The following is a 23516-nucleotide window of genomic DNA, read 5'->3' as shown; positions in this document are numbered from 1 at the left end:
CAGAAAAACTGAACCCAGACTCAAAGAACAACAACAAAAAAACACCTTCACACGTTTTTAAACACTGTAAATTAAATAAACACAACATAACCATAGAAAACACCAAATATTAAGTAGGAAAACAAATATAAACAAACGCAAAATCAAAGAAGCTCTACCTATACAGCAACTAAAACCAAAAATTAAACCAATATAAAGTAACACCTTTATATGTATACTAATTAATAACGTAAAATCCACCTGCAACACCCCATACAGTCCCATGCCCGTTTATACTCTCGTCCTTAAGACATGTGTCCGGCAAAGGTCACTTGAAAATTCTCTTTCTTAACCTGAAGATGACCTAGGAAGGTCCAAATGTTGTTCTCTCCTTATCAGTAAAAGTGTTAATACCCATACCAGCCGTTCTGAGATACATTTTTATTTCAAGTGAGTTTCTCGTCACCAAGAAAAACAATCTGTATTACAAACATATCAACACATGTGTATCTGTATGCATCAATGATTGGGTGTTCAGCTTTTCTCCAGTTAAATCTCTACCAAACCAGTCATGATGAAAGTCAAATAGGAATTACCCCCTAAATCTAGGTTTTTTTCTCGCGCGAAACCGTCAGTTTCTTTATTTTGCTTGCGTCAACAAGCGACTATTCACTCTCTTAACATTCACAGTCGTAGACAGTCAAATGCCATCTCTAAAGAGAAGTTTCTGTTTCTTTGTGAAAGCCAACACGGGAAGTGACACTTAATCCAAAAAGTAGATAAAAATTCGTCCTTGAGCAGAGAAAATCCAGTGGTTAAGGGCTGACCTTTTTTTTGCCAAAGCCTACATAGAAAAAAAAAACACTTCAAGAATATTCTAAACTTCTACATCACCAAGGAAGGCAAAAAGTGCATGACATATGGAATAAATTATATATTCATATATCTCATGTATTTACAATTTCTTTTTAACGAATCTTATACGTTCTATTTTTACAGTTTGAGATCACTCGGCAGGTGTAGACTATGTACTTATAAATTCCGTTAGAGATTTTATCAAAAAGTGCGGCGTTCCCACAAACTGAAGGCATGCAAATAAGACAAAAACAAATTTCCGATTAGCCCCTTCGGGATATTTATTAGAAAATTCTAAATATCTACGAGAAAAGATTCAGTTTACGAAATGTTCAGAAATGAATGATATAATGTTTTAGTGATATCCGGGTACCCGGCATGACCAGGTGGGTTAAGGCGTTCGACTCGTAATCTGAGGGTCGCGGATTCGAATCTTTGTCGCACCAAACATGCTCGCCCTTTCAGCCGTGAGACCGTTATAATGTGTCGATCAATCCAACTATTTGTTGGTAAAAGAGAAGCCAAAGAGTTGGCGGTGGGTGGTGATGACTAGCTGCTTTCCATCTAGTCTTACACTGCTAAATTAGAGACGGCTAGCGCAGACAGCCCTCGTGTAGCTTTGCGCGAAATTCAAAAAAAAAAAGAAAAACAGTGATTTCCGTATAAGAAATTACAAAACAAATAATGTTGTTTGAGAATTAGCGAATTTTTCTATCAGTCGTACTTGTTCAAGTGCTTTTATAATTGTAAGTGGCAAAATATTTATTTCTTTATTTCTGATATTCGTTGAAAGCTATATTGTTCAGCTTATAACTTACAGGACTATTGAGATTTGACAGTCATTCTTATGATGCACTCAACACCTCAAAATGCATAACGCAGGCTTGTTGGGAAGCAATTTAAGAACCTTTTGATCAACAGTCTGGTACATTAAATACAAGTCCATCCTCAACCCAGTGGTAAAAGAAAGAAACAATCTTCATCGCATGATTGGTTTCATACAATTTCACCCCAATCTCTTTCTAAATACTTGTATTTAATACTAAAGATTCTAAAAGCATTAAATAAGTTCAAATGCTTTTGTCAATGAGACCAGTTCTCATTTTTATACCCACGTTCTTTAACTTATATTTCAATAAAAACAAAACAATGTTCTCTTATGGAACGTTTCCAATTTTGAAATAAGTTTCTTTCATCGCGCTTATTGAAAAAAGTTTTGTAAGATAAATATTAAATCACACCAAACTTTAAGTACACATCACTCATTTGAAAAACAGACACAATCAGATAAGCTTCTTTGAACTTCAAGAAAGAACTTGTTATAACGATGTCGTGCTCGAGTGAATTGGAAAAGATATTATTTTTGCATGTCTATTTGTTTGCTTGATTATCAGTAGTGGTACGAAAGGTTAGACTACCAGTGTGTGTATATATATATGTTTATATGTTTATATGTTTATAAACTTTTAATGAAAAGTATTAAAATTGGCCATAAAGCGAAAGATGACGGTCCCCGGTGGCACAACATTATGGCTTCGAACTTACAACGCTACAACCGAGTTTCGGTACCTGGGATGGGTAAAACACAGATAGCCCATTGTGTAGCTTTGTGCTTAATTCAAAACAACAACAAAATATGACCTGGAACACAACATGACAAAATACAACAAAATGTGTTCACTCTTTTCAGGATCACAAATATATTTTGTAGAAAAAATAATATAGTATTAAATGAGCGCCTATTTTTTTTATATGGAATTTTACAAATTTAAATTTCTGTAGGGTTTTGAGGTATTCTACTATTCTAGGTAAGCCTAGTACAACTACTAACGTTTCTGAAGAACACGTTAGACTTTTAAAAAATTCATGAAGACGTTTCTAGCAGACAGCATATTAAACATACAGATTGTTTATCGGGTAATAGCAAAAGTTTTTCGTTGTGAGTTTGGTTCTTATCGACTTCTTTAGACCAAGACTGCAGTATAAAATATTAAGGTTATTGATAGTACGAAACTTTTAATATAACATGGAATACACTAATATTATAAAACTTTTAATATACCATGGAATACACTGATAATTGATACTTATTAGGTAATAAAGTACTTCTGTAATTCTTAACTTACATTTAGTGCTGGGGTTCAGCATGTAATATCTACCTACTGATATAATCAGAGCATCAAAACTTAAATCACGTATAGAATTTTCACGAAACGTCATATGTACTTTTATGTATGTTGTTTGTTTTGTTTTTGGAATTTCGCACAAAGCTACTTGAGGGCTATCTGTGCTAGCCGTCCCTAATTTAGCAGTGTAAGACTAGAGGGAAGGCAACTAGTCATCACCACCAACCGCTAACTCTTGGGCTTCTCTTTTACCAACAAATAGTGAGATTGACCGTAACATTATAACGCCCCCACGGCTTGAAGGGCGAGCATGTTTGGTTCGACGCGGGCGCGAACCCGCGACCCTCGGATTACGAGTTGCACGCATTACGCGCTTGGCCATGCCGGGCCACTTTTATGTAAGTGAATCACTTTCATTGAAATCTGGTCATATTTTCTTATGCTCAAAATGATGACAACCACTGGCTATAAATTTTCCAGACCATTAACGATATGAAAATAGTTTCGATTGTTCTAGAATCCACGAGAAACACACCGCTAGTATATAAACGGTTAATAGACTGCATTTCGTGTCATTTCTGGATAGTATTTGTTTGTCCGTGCACTTTGAAATTATTTTGTTTCTTTTCAATATTATTTATTCGTCGCTGTGGTAATAATAAGTTGTGTAAATGACCTAAACTTCTTGTGTTACCTTTGTGGTAAATTTGATCTAAAGAAGATATTTTTCATATTTGTAAAACATCCTTACATAATAGAAACAATAAACATCATTTTTTAAATTTATGTAGCTGAATTATGGAAAACCCATTATCAAAATCAATACAACTTTTATGACGTTTAAATTCGCAGGCTCGTGATATCAAGGTCATCAAACCAGTTACATAAGTAAAACATATTGTCTATTTTCTTATAATTCGCATTTAAATAAAGTTGTTGGTGATGTTTTTCTAGTTTCTAGTATTAAGAACTATATTATTTAGACACCGTAATAACATTGTTACGCCTTTATATAAGTGTGTGTATATATGAATATAATCTTTTTTAACCGTAATGTTTATTGATGTTTATGAAAAATGCTATTTAATATAAGTAACAGCATATATTAAATGTATCAAGCTACTTAAGTTTATAGAGAAAACTCTTGGAATTTTGATAAAATTTTATTAGCCACACGTCAATCATTTTCTAGAAACTATTAAGAAAACTGCACAGGAAAACAGTTATCTTACAAACCGGAGTTCCATATCGATGCACTAGGCTTAAAAGTATGTTCTGGGATTTTATCTCAGGTTGTTTCCACAAAATTTAAAAAATAAAAGTAAGTTATCCAAATTTTTATTTCAAATTGCACCGTCAAGTGGGGGATTATGGACTAATAAGTTTCAGAATGATGGTGTGTTCAAGTGTAGTCTTTATGTTTAAGCTCTGTCAGCAAGTTTTCCTGACATTTAAACAGGAAGTGGCAGTAAGCAACAAAATGATGATCGTTATTGGCGAATATTTGTTCTAAACAACTGAAACGAAAGAAAATCAGAACAAGTAAATGTAAAATGCTTGATGAACACAGAATGAATTTCAAAACTAATTATGTTAAAGTTGTTTTAGTACCACTAAGACAATGTACAATGAAACCTACAATTTTATAATAGGTGTAAAAAACGGATGATAGAATTACAAATTTTTAATGATTGTCATGAATCTGTACATATTTCTTTCTCTCTGTGTCTTCAGAATGCTCTCCCATAAAACTTTTGAGCAAGTTGCATCAAGTTATTTAGACATATCCAACTGCATCAACGTTAAAGCTCGAACGTGTTGAATTATGAAGTTTTTTATTTTGGCTTCACCATTATTGTAGCTTCGCCAAATGCAAAGAACCATCATCCTTTGTAAAGAAACCTTTCTTCAACAAACACAAGGATACTTTATGAATATGTTTATTTCGTTCTTTAAATAATCGAAGTGGTCTTACTAAGTAGCTGAACAAACTTGCAAGTTGCAGTTTTATAGAAAGTTACATAATTTGTCTTGTACTTCATACAGTTCTTTTTTTTGTGACTATAACACTTTCTGCAGTGATACTGAATAACAGAGATAACAAAGTATTTACAACAGTTAGTGTCTGTAAAATGATGAAAACAAAATTACGTTTTTTTCTGACACACATAGATACAACGCACTTCAAACAAACCCTTAGTGTGATTATTTCAACGCCATGAAGAAAGACACCTCAGGGTAGTAGTGGAGTTTTATTACATGAGATTGAAGTGCAGAATTTTTGTAACTTGAATCTCCACAACGTAATTTACTTTTTCAAGCTTATATAAGAACGTAAAATGGAAGACCGATTTTTTTTCTTCCCGTTAGGACTTTTAACTAGCTACTTTATCAGATTCATACATCACAGTCATTATTTAATGGAATTCGGAAATAAATTTATCAGGCTTACAGTAAAACTTCAAATCTTTGCATCTGTGTATTGTTCACACAGTCTGTCGAATTTCAAAGGGTACCACTATGCTCTGAAGCTTTGAAATCCATCTACTAACAATACACCGGCCCGACATGGCCAGCTGGTTAGGGTGTTCGACTCGTAATTTGAGTGTTGCAGGTTCGAATACCCGTCACACTAAACATGCTTACCCCTTTTGGCCGTGGTGGTATTAGAATGTGACTGTCAATCCTACTATTTGTTGGTGAAATAGTAGCTTAAGAGTTGGAGGTTGGTGGTGAAGACTAGCTGCCTTCCATCTAGCCTTAAACTGAGAAATTAGAGACGACCAGCGCAGATAGCTCTCGCGTAGCTTTGGGCGAAATTCAAAACAAACAAACAAACAATATACTTTGCACATTTCAAATGATGTCACTGACCTTTAAACTCACGTATTAATTATACAACATCACACATTTTAACGTTTGTGGCGCTTTAAACGTTGGAACCCATGTACTACTAACACAATAAGTACATTTCAAATCTTTTGATAATCTTATTTGTTCCCTTACTATAAGGTCATGAAATAAATATTGACATTAACGACTATCAAACCTGATAACTTGGCTGATTTGGGCGAATTTCTGACATGCAATAACGTAGATACAATCTTAGTTTTAACTCTGTTTATAAGCTGAAACGTATATATACTCATATTTGATCTCCAATTCACAAGTAAAACAGTTACTATTCTTTCAGTTATTATGACATGTATTAGATGCACAGCTGGATATATTAGCCCTAAGTCCGCTTTCTCTTTTCAGGCTTCACTAACTAACTATTTCGGAGAGTAAACAAATACCCTATTTGCCCATTACTGTCAACATAAAACAGTATAGTAGTGCATCTTAGAGCTAAAGGCAATTTATATGACTACAACAACAATATATAAACAACCCAGTTTAGATTAATGCTTATCTAATGTGCAGGCTTTTTACTTTCTTTTCACAGAACAAATGTATGTGAACAAACGTAATGTGAGTTAGTTTAAATGGTTTTGTCAAAAGTTTCTTATGTGTTTGTGATTACTGAACATTGAAGAAGTAAGTTTTTATCGTTTAATGTTGAGAAATAAAACTATGGTTTTAGAATATACAAAAAAAGAGTGTATCTCAGCTCCATTGTAGATTTTCTTCTTACCTCTCACATTATTTTATTTTTTCACTTACACTGATCGGTTCTTTCCATTTATCGCTCAGATTAATTCTTTTTTTCCATAGTATTGCACACAGTGCCATAAGAGAGCCCGCCGGGAAGCAGAAAGGAAGGGAGGAAACTTAGAAGTCTGCAACACCTAATGAATCAGCAAGAATTTTTCCTTCCCTAGAAAGTTTCGTACGTATGTCATTGTTAGACAGGTTCTTAATGAGCTCTGAATTCTTTACAGATTTTTGTGTTCCAGTAATTAGCCTCTGTGTCATCAGGTAATTGTGAGCGATGTTTCAAGTGCCTATATGCACAGGCGCATACATGTCTGTACATAAATATGTGTTCTTACCTTTCACAACCAACTAAACTAGTTGTTCTCTATCGCTTACTTTAAATGAGTTCCATTGTTTCTTTATTTTACACAAACTACTTTTCATTGTAACCATTTTTTGTTCAGGTTAATTTTTAAAACTCATTTATACCTGACATTCAACTTACCAGAATCAAACTATAATAGCATTAAGCACGAGCCTACAATTTTTATTTTAAGTATTACGATTTTAAATAGCCTGAAACTGAACTGAAACGTAATTTAGATTAAAAGTTAATTAAAAGTTGATATCAAATTTATGATGTTTGCCAACAATGTTTTTATTTTTTCTTAACACAAATATATTTTAATATACAAACAATAATGCAACTTATAATAACGATTATTCCAAATAATGATTTACATACAAAATATTTAAGAATTATTCAAATAGTATTGAGTGCTCTATCCTAAATTTCTTTGATATTTTATCGAGGGCTCACGACGAACGAATTGATTCTGTACTGATTTACTTAACGGTGAGGTGGTTAGCTCTTCATACGTGAGTTTTTCACCGCTGAAATTATATAATATCTTCGTAAAAATACTAACATCCGACGTTAATTCGTCAAAGTTAAACGAATAGTAATGTTCGAAATCCATAAACGTTCCTAGTCAAATATCTGTAGTTATCCGATTAGCAAGCGTTAATCACAATTACAGCTTCCGAGGTTTATATTATACCAATTGTAGCAAAATAACAACATATACTGTCTCTTCGCATTGCGTTGTTTGCCTTTTATAAGCCTGAAAGAAGTTTGTAGAAATTTTAGCTGAGGCAACAATACTGGCAATCACTAGTTTTTATATACATTGTTGATTCTTACACACGAAAATGTTCAACTTTAATGAATTAGGGACGGGAATTTTAGCCCTCGAGTAACTTTGTGCAAACAAACAAATACACTATTTAAAATACGCGGGAATTTCGCAATATAATTTACACGTATTTCTAAATATATATTTAAGTGAAACGAACGTCAATATTAAAATAAATATATAGTAGTAAATTTCTCAAATATTTAACGCATTTTAAGTAGAAAATTCATTTCAAAACTTAGTAACCCAAGCTCTTATGGTAACTTCACAACTGTGGTCTTTAGAACTTTCATCTGAAAGTCAAACTTTCTCGTACACCATAGGTTAATAAATGAAGATAAAACTCAGAAATCATTCAATACTTTTTTCAATAACAATATCGTCAACTCAAATATTTTACACCTTTTTCATTGACCACATTAAAGTTCATATTAGTATATCAGTAACAATATTCCCATTTTGAGCTAATAATATCAATGGTAAAACAATGGCATTCAAAACTCACTTTAAAACTCTAATTAATCAAGGGATGATAGATAAACAGAGCACTATAATTACTTTGTTCAGCGACAGTTGGAAAATTCAGAAATTTGGATTTTACCTTGAGGGTTTGGCATAAATCCATAAATATGGATAAAGTATACATTAATCAAAGCTCACCACCCATATACACCAACAATCATTTACTGAAACAAATACCTTAACAAACGTATACGACAATTTAAATTATAGTTTCATAGTAATATAGAAATTGTATGCATAATTCAAGTCATTCAGTCAGTCTCATAAAAAACAGTTTCGTTTTCATTTCTTATTTCTAACAGATTCGTGAGATTGTGGCTGTTATGCTGTTTTCATTATTTATTTCCAACAGATTCTTGATATTATGGCTATTATGTTGTCTTGGTTCTTTACCTCTAACAGATTCATAAGATCATGACTCTTATGTTGTCTTGATCTTTACCTCTAACAGATTCATAAGATCATGACTCTTATGTTGCGAAATTAACCCATTCTTATTTTATGGTATCGCATGAACTGAACCCGACTCATTAATTCCAACATCAAGAGCTTTACCAGAGGGCCTAAATGATTAATCGTTTATTTTTAAGCTAAAATCCACACAATAGGCTGTATAAGCTGTACCCACCATCGGTAATAGGATCTGACTTTAGTTTTATAATCCCTCAAACTTTCCACAAGTTCTTTACGCGAAATACTTTCATAATTTCCTCATTTTTTAAATACATTTTTTCGGGTGGTAATGTGTTATTTATGTAGAACAGTTGTTGCAAGCTTGTTTCCTACTTTCCAATTAAACATCAATCCTCATCTGTGATAAAAGCACATCTTCAAATCAAGTTACTGAAAAATGTATGGCACACTCACCACCCTTTTAAAAGTAAAATCTCTTTAGTCCAAAAAACTTCTTTACACAGGTAAATCTTTTTATCGCACAAATTATTATTTATTATTTTTATTATTTATAACATTTTTTGTCATAAATTACATTCCATCTGTAGTTTTCTTGTCCCAACGAACAACGTGTAGATAATGTTTTCTTCAAACAAACCTAAGCCAGGTATGAAGAGGTGAGTTAAGGCGTTCAACTCGTAATCAGAGGGTCGCGGGTTCAAATCCAGCTCGCACTAAATATGCTCGTCCTTTCAGCGGTTGGGGCTTTATAATGTGGCGATCAATCCCACTTTTAGTTGGCAAAAGAGTAGCCTAAGAGCTGGCGGTGGGTGGTGATGACTAGCTGCCTTCCCTCTAGTCTTACACTGCTAAATTAGGGACGGCTTCAGAGATAGCCCTCGAGTACAGATAGCCCTCACTACTTCCTTTGTAGCTTTGTGGCCAAGCGAAATTCAAAAGGGTCGCGGGTTCGCATCCCGTCGCGCCAAACAAACAACTCAATCTCACTATTCGTTGGTAAAAGAGTTCCTACCTGCCTTCCCTAACACTGCAAAAGGGACAGCAAAACTATATTTGTGCAAACCTAGTATACTCTCTTCACATCAGAAACCTAGTCACAATCAGCTTATTAAACACACAGATTGCTTTCAATTTAAAAACCCGTTCAGACAGTTTGCTAATTAAATTTGCTGATAATTAATATTTTCAAATTCGCGCGATATCTCATAGGATACTTTAAGGAGGTTAGATGTTATCAGTTAGTTTTACAAGTTTTGAAGTGTTTAATATTTTATTTTATTCAACAATTCATGATCTAAATCTGTTTTATTAAGTCAAATATTCTGGCTTCATAAATATAATGTTTCAGTGATAGATAATTTTGTGTAAGATTAGTGAAATTCGACTTCGTTTCGTACATGTTATTGTGTAACCGCTAACAGTTTTAATGTAGCTCAGATTGATTTCGAAATTTAGTACTTAACTAAGTTTTGAGTTGCAATATACAGAGAAATTGAGTTGGTTATTTCTTAATGTACATTTCAGTAAATAATTATTTCATCCGGTTCTAAATAATTTAGTTGTTAAGATTTCTTAATAAGAAAATACGGTTTATCTCAGGTAAAATGTAACGAAACATTTTTCAATTATTGAATGGAATAGTTTAGAACATCATAATAGTTGTTGTTGTTGTTTTGAATTAAGCACAAAGCTACACAATGGGCTATCTGTGCTCTGCCCGCCACAGGTATCAAAACCCGGATTTTAGTGTTGGTAGTCCGCAGACATGCCGATGAGCCACTGGGTGGCGACTTCCTAATAAGATATATGAAAACAACATAAAAGACAAAATTAATAACATCACTCAGAAAACAAACGTTATTCAGTGCGTATATAAAAAACTAGAACAAATGAAGATGAAAACATAAGAGTAACAATGTACATAATAATCTCTGATGTAAATCTTAGGAAAAAAATATCATATTGCACTGAAACAAGACGTTCGATTTTGGCTATAAAGCTAAAGATTAAAGTTTTTTTGTTAAAGTTTGACAGCATAGGATGTTTGCTTTATCAAGTTAATATCCGGGAGAAGCTCAATAAAAAAACGATAAATACTCAATGTGTTTTATGTGTAATAAAATTCTATATTTAGGTGGTGGTGGAAGCTTTATTTTAAAAAAAAAATGATAATGTTTATACTGGATAATAAAGTGTGTTTCAGGAAAATAGTTTCATTACTTCTACGGAATGATAAACCAAGATTAGGAAGCAGAAATACTTATTCTTGGTCCTGGAACACAAATTGTTTAACGATTATCGTTCTGTCCACTAGGTGATAGATCAAAATCTATAAAGCATTACTACTTCCACTAAGTAATAGAGCAACGATTTTGTGAAAAATATAACTATGTTCACTGATTCAAGGACCATGATTTGAGCATAAAATATTGCTGTTTCTATTAGATGATAGAACACAGTTATATAGGGAACCTTACAATATCCACTCTGTGAATGGCCAAAATTCAGACTTAAACCTGTAAAGTATCTATTTATGGATAGAGAAAAGGTTTGTGTGTTTCTTATAGCAAAGCCACATTGAGCTATCTGCTGAGTGTACCGAGGGGAATCGAAACTCTGACTGTAGCGTTGTAAATCCGTAGACAACTAGCTGTACCAGCGTGGGATGATGGAGGAAAGGTTATATAAAAAAAATTAATGTGTCCTCTGAGTCAATAACGAAAATTTTAAAATAAAGTGGTATTGTTTTTCTTTTAGCTGATGGAAAGAGATTATGTAAAGAACATTATTTTGTCCAGTTCATGACAGATTAATGTGCAAATACACCATACTAATATTTGTCTCACTAATAGAGTATTTCTTATGTACATAGACTTACTGTTGCTAATGGACAACATAATGGGTTTTAAGCAAAGGTTGCTACTTCTTTACCTTTATTATAACTTTTATGTAATATTTTTTTTAAATTGTAATGCAAAATAGAATAAAATATTATTGTTTGCACTTCGTGAACGAGCGTGATATGTCTACCTAACAACACTGTTTCTAAAAGATGATACAACAAGATTTATGGACGAACGCTATTACTTCTATTAGTGATGGAGAAAGTCTTATATACCGCTGTTTAGTGTTTCTTCTGATAGAGCAGTTCTTATATATCATTGCTTATTGTTTCTTCTTATGGAACAGTTCTTATGTACTGCTGTTTCTTCTGATGAAGCAGTTCTTATGTACCACTATTTATTGTTTTTTCTGATGGAGCAGTTCTTACGTACCGCTCTTTGATGTTTTCTCTAGACGCTAAAACGAAAGTTTTGCATATAACTGCTGATTGTAGAGGGTGATATAGTAAGTTTTATAGATCCAGTTGGGTCCACTGGGTAATATAGTAAGTCTTATAGATCCAGTTAGGTCCACTGGGTGATAAAGTAAGTTTTATAGATCCAGTTAGGTCCACTGGGTGATAAAGTAAGTGTTATAGATCCAGTTGGGTCCATTGGGTAATATAGTAAGTCTTATAGATCCAGTTAGGTCCACTGGGTGATAAAGTAAGTGTTATAGATCCAGTTGGGTCCACTGGATGATATAGTAAGTTTTATAGATCCAGTTGGGTCCATTGGGTAATATAGTAAGTCTTATAGATCCAGTTAGGTCCACTGGATGATAGAGTAAGTCTTACAGATTCAGTTAGGTCCACTAGGTGATATAGTAAGTCTTATAGATCGAGTTAAGTCTGCTGGGTGATAGAGTAAGTTTTATAGATCCAGTTTTGTCTGCTTGGTGATTGTATAAGTTTTATAGACCAAGTTAGGTCCACTGGGCTTTAGAATAAGTTTTATAAACCAAGTTAGGTGTACTAGGTGATAGAGTAAGTTTTATTTGTTGACGCTCACTGTTTCTACTGTCTGATCGAACAAGATCTATATATATAACTTTACATCTTTACTTAGTGATAGAACAAGTTTTAAAATGTGAATGTTAGTGTTCATTTAGGAAGAGAAAGATTAACTTTAATGTGTAGAACGTTGTTGTTTAAACTGAGTGACAAAACAAGGTACGTACATACACCACTGTGGCTAGTGGTGTCAGAAGAGGTTTCGCACACAGAACTGTGCTGTTATTACACTACGTTGGAAGGAGTTTTATGTATGGACATTGTGTGCCCATTGAGTGATAAAGCAATTTTTATGTACAAAAAGTTATTGTGTTTCTACTGGCTGAATGAGTAATAGTAGCCTACAAACCATAAAATAATACTTACGAACACAAAACTGCTATGGCCGATAACTGAATATGTTATACGTACGAACACTGCTGTTTCCACTGACCGATAAAGTAAGAGCTGTTTGCTAATACTACTGCTTCTATTTAGTGATAAAATAAAACTTATGTACACAATACTGCTGTGACTAATGAGTCAATGAATACGTTTAATGTACAAACATTACTGTTTTCACTACGTGAGTTGGCAAATTTTATAAAGAGGCCATTAATGTTTGGTTTGATAAAACAGACTTTTTTATAGAACATTGTTCTCTCCACTGATACATTACGTAAGAAACCACAATTTTGACAGAATCATAAAGGAAATTATTTATGTTCAAATAGACACCTATAAGTGACATCTCGGAATTTATACAGAATAGTACAGCATCGTTTTCCCAAAGAGCTGATTACGTCAAGCATCTTACCTAAGAAATCAGGAGAGAATTAAACTGCATGCCAACTACCATATAGATTAATTATCATTGATTATCACCGGAGTGACTTCGTTGCGCAATTAGGGACCACACTTCAGATATAACATGCGTATTAAACAGCATTAGTACTCATTAACTGAACATAACTGGATCGTTCTTTGAATTAAAAAAATATCAGCTTCATATTGTATCAAGCTATACTTCAGTCCTCTTACTTCTTTGCCTTATATTTACGGTTAATGGCAACACTGTATAAAAGACGACAGTAAACAGTAGACTGGTTTTGTTTTGGTGGTGTTTTTCATATTTCTTTAGAATTTTTGGGAGGTAAACTTTTTGTATATTAACTGTTTGTCTTTAAGTTCTTGATTAATATAACTTTCTAAACCAACTTATATGATATATACTATACTGGAAAAAACAATAATTTTCGTTTTTTCCTGGTCACGTTCTTTGCAGTTACAAAGGAAGTATAATACTTAACACTTAAAATAGAAATCAAACTGAGCACTTACTATTGTGCATGTTTCAGAAAACGATTGTATCCTATCATAAATGTAGGATGATATATCTTATCGTGCTTACCTTTCACAAACAAAATATACACATTTCCTCAACTATTTTATCAATACTACCAACTGCTGAATATTAGGAAATCACCAGTCGCGATTCCATTAGTTGCAACGGAAGAGATAATACGTGACTAACGTACTATATCCGGAGTAGAATGTGTGTGAGTATACATATAATGAAGCGGTATTAGAAATTAATTGTACATAATTATTATCCGGAAATGTTCTCGATTCTAGAAAAAATATTATCTATTTATTTTCGGAAAGCTTAATTATCTTGTCATTATCTTAAGCAGATGGATAATCACTAGTAAGATCATGATAGGTTTAGCCAGTTATCAGCTTCTCAGATTAAACAGTGACGTTCTGCCATATTTGCATGCACGAAAATGTGAAACGGTAAGGCTGGAGCAATAGTTTGTTTACTACAGCGGGAACTCTATAGGTTGACTTACATGCTATTGTCATTGTTTTCCACAAAATAAAAATGTTCCTTGAAAACCACAGTTAATAATGAAAGGAATTAAAGCTTATGCTTTGTCTGATTTTACAAATAGAAAGTTGATCAGTTTGAGGATATACGCGTCTTAAATCTAAAGTTGATAGTGGAAAGAAAAACTGATTAGTTTTTACTGCTTTTTTTACCAAGAGATATATGTATTATAATATATGGTGATTAATTCTTGTGTTTCTGGATGCTATGGAATATGATTAATTTCTTGTGTTTTATGTAACAATTTTGCAATAATTTTGTACTACTCAAGATGATTAACTCTACTGAATTTCATGCTATGTTATTTGCCCCCCAGTGGCTAAGCGGTATGCCTGCGGACTTAAACGCTAAAAACCGGGTTTCGATACCCGTAGTAGGCAGAACACAGATAGCCCATTGAGTAACTTTGTGCTTAATTCAAGTAACAACTACGTTATTTCTTTGTAGTTTGTGTGTGAAAGATCCCAGATGAAACGTTTTGTGTTTCATGTTGCATGTGTCAATTATTCCTTTGTTTTTTGTATGTATCGACACGTACTCTTGGATGATGTGATTTTTTTTCGTTTCGACCTCCGATTACTCTCTTGATTGTTTTGAATTTCTTTAGCTGAGATTCATGAACTTCCTTATGTATTTGTGTACTGAAATTTTGTTTCGAAACAGACATTTAGATGTATTGAGTTTTCTGCGTTATTTATAAATAAGTGTTTTTACGCTCTCTCTTTCGGGACGGACTTGTGGATCTCCTAGGTTTTATTTCGTGTTTATGAGTTTCAAATAACCATTTATCGGTCACTTAGAAGTCATTAGGCTTATTTATACAACACAAAAATATTTGAACGACCATACATCTCAAAATATGAGAATAAAACAGTAAAATATCAAGCAAAAATATATCACTATTAATTAGATATTATTTAACCGTTTTTAGTGAGAATCGTGATTAAAGAATGTTGGCAAATTCGGATAATTCTGGTACATTTTAATTCCGAACGTAGAAGGTGTCTATAGCAGATAATTAACTTCTTTTCTCGTAGGTAAATTATATTAAGTTATTTCAACTCACACTTGATGGTATAGCTAAGGCGAACTATTATTCATCAGACAAATAAAATTGTTTGTACAATCATGGTCCGGCATGGACAGGTGGGGCAAGGCGTTCGACTCGTAATCTGAGGGTCGTGGGTTCGAATCTCAGTCGCACCAAACATGCTTGCCCTTTCAGCCGTGGGGGCGTTATAAAGTGATGGTCAATTCCATTATTCGTTGGTAAAAGAGTAGCTCCCGAGTTGACGGTGGGTGGTGATGACTAGCTGCCTTCCCTCTAGTCTTACACTGCTTAATTATGGACGGCTAGCGCAGATAGCCCTCGAGTAGCTTTGCGCGAAATTCAAAAACAAACAAACTTGTACAATCGAGGATAATTTGTAATTACTAGTTTTAACTTGTTTAATTCTTATTCTGAACAGCTTGCTAAAGTACAAAGTTCATTTAAACATGCTTTTTAGCCTCTCTAACACTGCTGACAAACCTTGGAGTTTGATCATTGATCAAATGAATAGTTTTCTTTGAGAATCGTATAAATTATCATGTATGCCTTCGTCCTTCTAAGCACAGCACTTTTTTGTGATACTAAATTAAGTACCTACCAGTGGCTCCGCAGCATGTTTGAGAACTTATAACGCTAAAAGTCGGTGTCGATACCTGCAGTTGTCATCGTTAGTGCAATGTGTAACTTTGTGTTTAGCAATAAAACAATGAAACTGACGAAAGTAATCAAAATAATAACATTAATTTTAAACTGTTATCTGTGGTAACAAACATATATGATTGAAACTCTACACGTCTAAAGCCACAATACAGTACTTATACAACATATTGCACTATTTATTAAAGACAAAAGTAATACTAAACAAATCTGCCTGTTTTATGTATTTTTCAACTCGTTTGCTCATGAGAACATAATTTTAAAACTGTATTGTTATCTTATGTAAGCATATATGAAAATATTTGGCTGATTATTCTGTAGTTATGTTGTTCTAAATTGTTTATAAATAAGCATAAGGCAGGCAAAGTATTTTTGCAAAATAATCCAAAAGCCGTCTATTGCTTATAAAATTAAAAATGAAGTTTATGATGCTTTAACTATTTCAACAGCAGTTTTTAAGCAACTAAGAATAAATAAATATTGTAACACATGTGAAAAAGGATAAAAATAAGTAAGTAAAGTTATGGAACATATTCAGTTGTTTCAAAGACTTTTCAAAGTGTGTTTGTTCTGATTTTGCTTTTTCAGATAAAAGATATTAAGTCCAGCTGAGTTAGATATATGTAGGTTGGAACTGAAGAAAATATTTTTACAATTTTTTATCACTCCTATATAAAAATTCAAGATGAAAACCTTATAGCAAAGTAGCTGATAAAACAAACTTTTTTTTTTTTTACCATGGGGGCAAAGAGTCTGTAATTAACTTTGTTAGTGATTCATTTGTGAGTTATACGCTAGTATACTTCATTGAAATGAAAAATTCGTACAGACTGTAACCTTGAATCCAGGGTTAATGCATTACCAATAAATGTGTAAACGCAAAAAAAAAAAAATAATACCTGCTTATAGCTTTCCTCGATTACATCTCAACTACTTACCTGTGTTAACGATGCTTTAATTATATTTCATCTGTGTAAACGGTGCTTTAATTTTTTTGATATTGTCAGCTTTTGCAGATGTCTTGTATCGTCAGTCGATTTGATATGTAGATATTATTAGTACATGTAAACAAACTCTCTTAATATTTAGCTTTTTTATGAAGCATAGAAGTTTAACTGAAAACGTCTAATACCTTCTATTCAGTTTGCTTGTCAGTAGCTATACACAAAGCTACACAAAAGGGTATCGTGGCTCTGTCCACTAGGGGTATTGAAACCCGGTTTATAGCGGTGGGAGTCCGCAGACATCCCGATGTGCCGCTGGAAGGCTTTTGTTAAGCCTTAAAGAAACTGAAGTTTTATTCACAACTCTCAAGACTAAAACACACACATAAACATATATACACACAACAGCTTATTATTCGTCTGTAAATCCATTAGTCTGACCCTTGTAAAATGTAAAAGTAGCAACAACAAAAAAGCGAAACGATTACTTTTCAAAGTTAGTGTTTATTAAGTATAAAATTAAGTACTTTACGTATAGTTAATCAGTTACAAGAGGTAAATGCTGCTTCTCTCGTTCAAGAATAATGTTATACGTTTGTTTGATCAACAATGGACCGGCGTATCTATTTCGTAGTTAAATTTCTAAGTGTATTTGACAACAAATTAAAATGAGTGATGCTTCTTTTACTCACAATATAGTTTAACAGGTTACTTCAGCCAAGAAAAATATTACATTAAATTGGTATTAACGGTGTCTAAAGTTGTAGTAAGCAGCTTTTTACATAATAAAATACTATTACAGCCTCAAAATACCCGAAGTTTATAGTGTAAATTATATACATATTAAAATACTACTAAAGTCTCAAGATTTTCAAAACAAAATAAAATCTCCATACAATCAAAATATAGAATGTTGTATAGATATTATTTAGTATACTTCTCAAACTTCAATATTTACAAAACTTATAGTGTAATTTTCATAGATATTAGTATACTTCTAAAACCTCAATATTTACAAATCTTATACGGTAATCTTTATAGATATTAGTATACAAAACTTATAGGGTAATCTTTATAGATATTAGTATACTTCTAAAACGTCAATAGTTACAAAACTTATAGTGTAATATTTATAGATATTAGTATACTTCTAAAACCTCAATATTTACAAAACTTATAGTGTAATATTTAGAGATATTAGTATACTTCTAAAACCTCAATATTTACAAAACTTATAGTGTACTATTTAGAGATATTAGTATACTTCTAAAACCTCAATATTTACAAAACTTATAGTGTAATATTTATGGATATTAGTATACTTCTAAAACCTCAATATTTACAAAACTTATAGTGTAATATTTATAAATATTCTCTTTTAGTTCTAAGAAACGCAGAACTTACCTATGAATTTGCATAAGGTGACAAAATCACAAGAGATGGGAAGTTTTTTTTTATCTTTTGATTAATTTTCAATTTAACTTAATTTTTTTCATTGTTCTAGAAAAAACTGTTCAAGATAGAGAAAACCAATGATTCATTGTCTTATTGGTTTCAAGTGATGAATTTTATGTGTGAAACAATGTATACGAAAAACATATTATGTATACTGAATTGTAAAGATAAATTCTCACAATTAAATGGACGGAGCTTGGGAAAGGTTAGGCGGTGGGTTAGAGAGCTTACGGTTTACACTTAGAAGCTATGGAGATACGCTTTAAGAGTGATATTCAAATTCCACTAGATGGTCAGGTAACAGTGATTTAAAAGTTGGTGGTAGGTGCCGCTGATTTTCTTCCTTTCCGGTAGTCTATCAATTAAAAATAAGGATTGACTGATTGCAGTTTATTATAGTGGTTAATAGCTGGTTGCTGTTCCCTTACATAAAACGTTTGTCACTGTTATTGTAAACTAAAATAGCCTAGGATAACGTTTAGTTGAGTTTCATTCTGTAGCAAGTCGTCAAGGGTAATTTATATAGATGTTTATTGGTGACGGTTTGGATTAATATGTAACCTGCTACTTTTGTAATTTCAATGATGTTCTCCAGTACTGTCACTATTAACATGCAAACATACAATTGATTACTAGTATTTACATATATATGTGTACTTGAGTTAATATTTTTGCGTGGTTTCTACTTTGTTTACATATCTGCACAGGAGTTATTTTGCGTTTATTCATATATTTCTGAATTGTTTATTAGTATTCTATAGTAACGTCTACTTATTAGTCTGCTTTTACCTATTCTATAGAGTGTAAAAAGTGAAAGTAAATTGATAAGAAACATCTTATGGAAGATCAAAAACGAAAAAAAATCAATTAAAGAAGCCACATGTACGGCGCTTATACTGCAAACAGATTTTTCGCATTGTGTAACATGCTCAGCCTCCGCGGCCTATGAAAACAGTGTTCATTATCTGATTAAGCAACAAAATGTTTGTCAGGTGTGGTAAATGAGATACTAGTAACATGTAAAAAAAATATTGTTTGGCATCTTAGATGTTATAAATTCTACACGAATAATTTAAAAAGGGCCCCAGTTTCGCAAAACTGGAAACAAAACTGTTCAAAAAGGGAATAAAAAGTTTAACTTGTGTAATGAGATCAAACATAAAATATAATGACAGATGCAAAGTGCTGCCATTGTAAATTTTCTAAAAATTGCAGATTTCTATGTTATTGCTTTGGAGTCAAAGTACCATAAAAATGTCAGAGCTCATATACCATTACAAAAAGTTTAAAACGTATCATTTTTTCACATGAACTTCTGTATTATTCGTGTTACAAGTACATTTTGGTTGGACAAATTCCTTGTAGAGAGGATATTAAAACGGTGTTTGTGAATAAGTTATAATTGCAGAGTTGTGGTCCGACTACCACATGACAGAAGTAATCCCTATTGGTTTAAGACAAACGTGTTTCTGCCCATGATGAAAATAAATCTAGCAGTGAGAATTAGGAATAAACTGTATTATCAACCTTTAGACAAACAAAAATGATCCACAGTAGTGTCTAAAGCTGTTGATACAGATATTTTTATAGTTCCTTAAACTGAATTGAATAAATGAGTTGTAATACAAAATAACCCTCTTGTTCTAAGTAATGTTAGTCTGAGCAAAGTTAATGACTTGATACTTCACTAAATGTTTCAGCTCCTAAAATGAGTATTTAATGGATCTGAAGATACTGATACCATTAGTAATACGCATGTAATTGGTTGAAACATCTGTTCGTGGGCAGATTTTTATCAATTATGCAAAGATTTAATCCATTGTTTACCTCGTGATACTGTATGCAGAACTAAACATGCTGGCCTTGCAGTGTTAGTGAAGCATACGAATGACATAAAAACCCAATACCCGACGCTTTCGAAAGGTAGATTTTTCTTCTTCAGGTGCAAACGTTTTTTCATTGCCCCTAAGGAAGAAAGATCTACCTTTCGAAAGCGTTCGCATTATAGGGTTTTTATTTAATTTCTATCAAGACTTTTAACATTATGAATGTCGCACATGAGTGGGTCTAATCAGTTGGTGAATCGGTTAGTAGATAATATTTACTATGATGACTTTCTTCTCAGAAAATTTTCTCATGAGAGAAGAATGTGATGATATTATAAATCCTTTCACTATTATTCTTGGATTCTTTATCCATTTTTGATGTAAACGTACTTTACAAGAGAGAGAGAGCCCTAATTTGAAAGTAGGCGAATTAAATGCATCTGACCACCAGACAAAACCTAAATTCTTTCATGACGTGAGAGGAGAGTTGTATCAGCACATAATTTCAGTGACTATACTTTAAATAAACACAGTCTGGTTGCTCAGGTGTCCTGTTTGTTTGTTTTGAATTTGAACACAAAGTTACGCGAGGGCTATCTGCGCTAACCGCCCCTAATTTAGTAGTTTAAGACTAGAAGACAGGCAGTTAGACATCACCACCCACCGACAACTTTTGGACTACTCTTTTACCAATGAATAGTGGGATTAACCATCTCTTTATAACGCCCACAAGGCTGAAAGGGCGAGTATGTTTGGTATAACGGGGATCCGAACCCGCGACCCTCAGATAATGAGTCGAGCGCCTCAACCACCTGGGCATGCTTGACCTGCTCAGTTGTCTCTCTCATAGAAATATATTTGACTTAGAACTCATTATAATCCACAATTATAGATCACCAGCAGTAGATGATACCTAGATGGAGTCAATTTAATGGTATTGAGACAACAAGAGCTGTGAATAAGAATTATGTTGATTATTGTTGGGGTTGTTTTTTTCAAGCGTTTTCTATGGAATTCGGTATAACGTGTGTTGCTCTAGTGAGTATACAAGATATGATGACACACTTTGGACAAGAAAATGTTGTAAGATAAAAAAAATTAATCGAAGATATCCATAAGACTTTACTTACTCTATCAGACAAATGTGTGGATTCCAAAATTTGGAATGCATACTGGAAGGATTTACATATTTTGATAAAATGTTCAGAATAAACAACCTTTACATACCAGATGTACATAAGTTATTATTTTTTTAATTTAACCAAAGTTTGTTTTTGCGACCTCCTCAGGGTTAATATACACAATATGAGGAAGCCACAACGGCGAAAGTTTGACAAAATTATTTATCAGGATTGTTGAGGACATTTTTCTAAATTTTTAGTAAAATAGATAGATTCCACATGGTGCTAAATATTCTGGGAGTGATTAGCCGACTGCACGTGAAAAGTGGAAGGGAATATTTCTTTATTCAAAGAGGCTGTGTATGTGTGTGTGTGTGTTTTGTTACAGCAAAGCCACATCGAGCAATCTGCTGAATCCACCAAGGGGAATCGAAGCCCTGATTTTAGCGTTGTAAATCTGTATACTTACCGTTGTACCAGCGGGGGGACTATTCAAGCACGACTTCATGGTACCAGCATGATCAATAGGTTTATGAAAGTCAAAATGTGCAATGTTGATGGTAGATTTTTGAAGGTACCATGAATGCATATTTTTATAAAAAATATAAGCTGAAATATGTGCAACTACTTAATGCAATTCTGCTTTAAATAATAACATTTCTGATATACGTTGCTATACCGTTTATGTTCTGAAAGTTGGTCTTTTAATGGAAATGCATGGTATAACATTATATAAATTTATTTATTACAAGTCTAATGGTACGTCACGTGTCAAAATCGGTAAAAACCTAAAGATACATTAATTAGGACAGTTTAAAAATGAGCTTATACACGAGAAGTAAAATATAAGTAAAAAGAGACTCCGAAATCCTGAGCTGAGTTCAGGATATCTGAATCTTCTATCACTGACATATCCAAGGCGGTAAGCCTTCTCTTTCAGGTTTAATACTTGAGACTTCTCACTATGAGTACGATTACGTTGCAACCAGACACACAACCAAAGTCTACGAAATTTACCTCAGCTTTTGTGTTTCAATTCTTTAAAGGAACTATGAAAAGACAATTACCAACATAACCTTTGATGTACAAAAATCTGATAAGTATAACAGATTCCATAACCAAATCTTGACCCCAGAACTTCTGACTAACAAAACTAGTGGTATACCATTGAAATATTCAAGACAGCCCTCTTAGTGTTCACTTACAAGGCTCCTTACTGTGCGTATGATCACCATAAAACGTTATGGTCAAGATATTATCGTCATCTTCAGGTGCAAGTTTATGAATATTGCCAAACCAAGTAAAATCAAGTCACAAATCAGTACACTGAGGTTATTAGGTATAAGGATATAAAGTCTAATGAAAAAAAATAACACAAAAATTGTCATCTTAACTAAAGTTGATTCGTATGATACAACAGGTCAATATGAAGCGATACTATAGGAAAAGGTGCAATGAAAATACAAATCATCTAGGAAGTTATACACGAAACAGATTCGTGTATCTTTGTGTAAAACAAACAAGAAAAATAATGTAAATTTCACTATCTACCACTTACGTTGATTACTTCGGTAACTTGGTAAGTGTTCAACAAGTATTCAGAAGGCTGAGGAAATTAAAGTTAAGTAATCTCCCTCGTACGTAAAGTTGCTATAATCTTACTAGAAACATCTATATAATTTCGTCTGCTAACCATTAGGCAATTTTACTCGCTGTTTCAGATATTACATCAATTAATTTAAGTCACAATTAACATTTTCTGCCAACAAATGGATATTAGGCACTTCTGCTTGATTATGGAAAACCAAGCAAGATATGTTTTGTTGTTAATCATTTTGAAAATAATATTAAGGAATTTATTTAATGGAATAACCCAAGAAATTTCAGATTTATAAAAATAAGTAACATATATAAAGGGATGTGAGAATTTTTTCTATTAATTGTATCGTCAAAAGTTTGTTTTCCTTCT

The sequence above is a fragment of the Tachypleus tridentatus genome, chromosome 10 (genome assembly GCF_004210375.1).
Source record: "Tachypleus tridentatus isolate NWPU-2018 chromosome 10, ASM421037v1, whole genome shotgun sequence".
Lineage (NCBI taxonomy): Eukaryota > Metazoa > Arthropoda > Merostomata > Xiphosura > Limulidae > Tachypleus > Tachypleus tridentatus.
Note: the sequence above shows the minus strand (reverse complement) of the source record.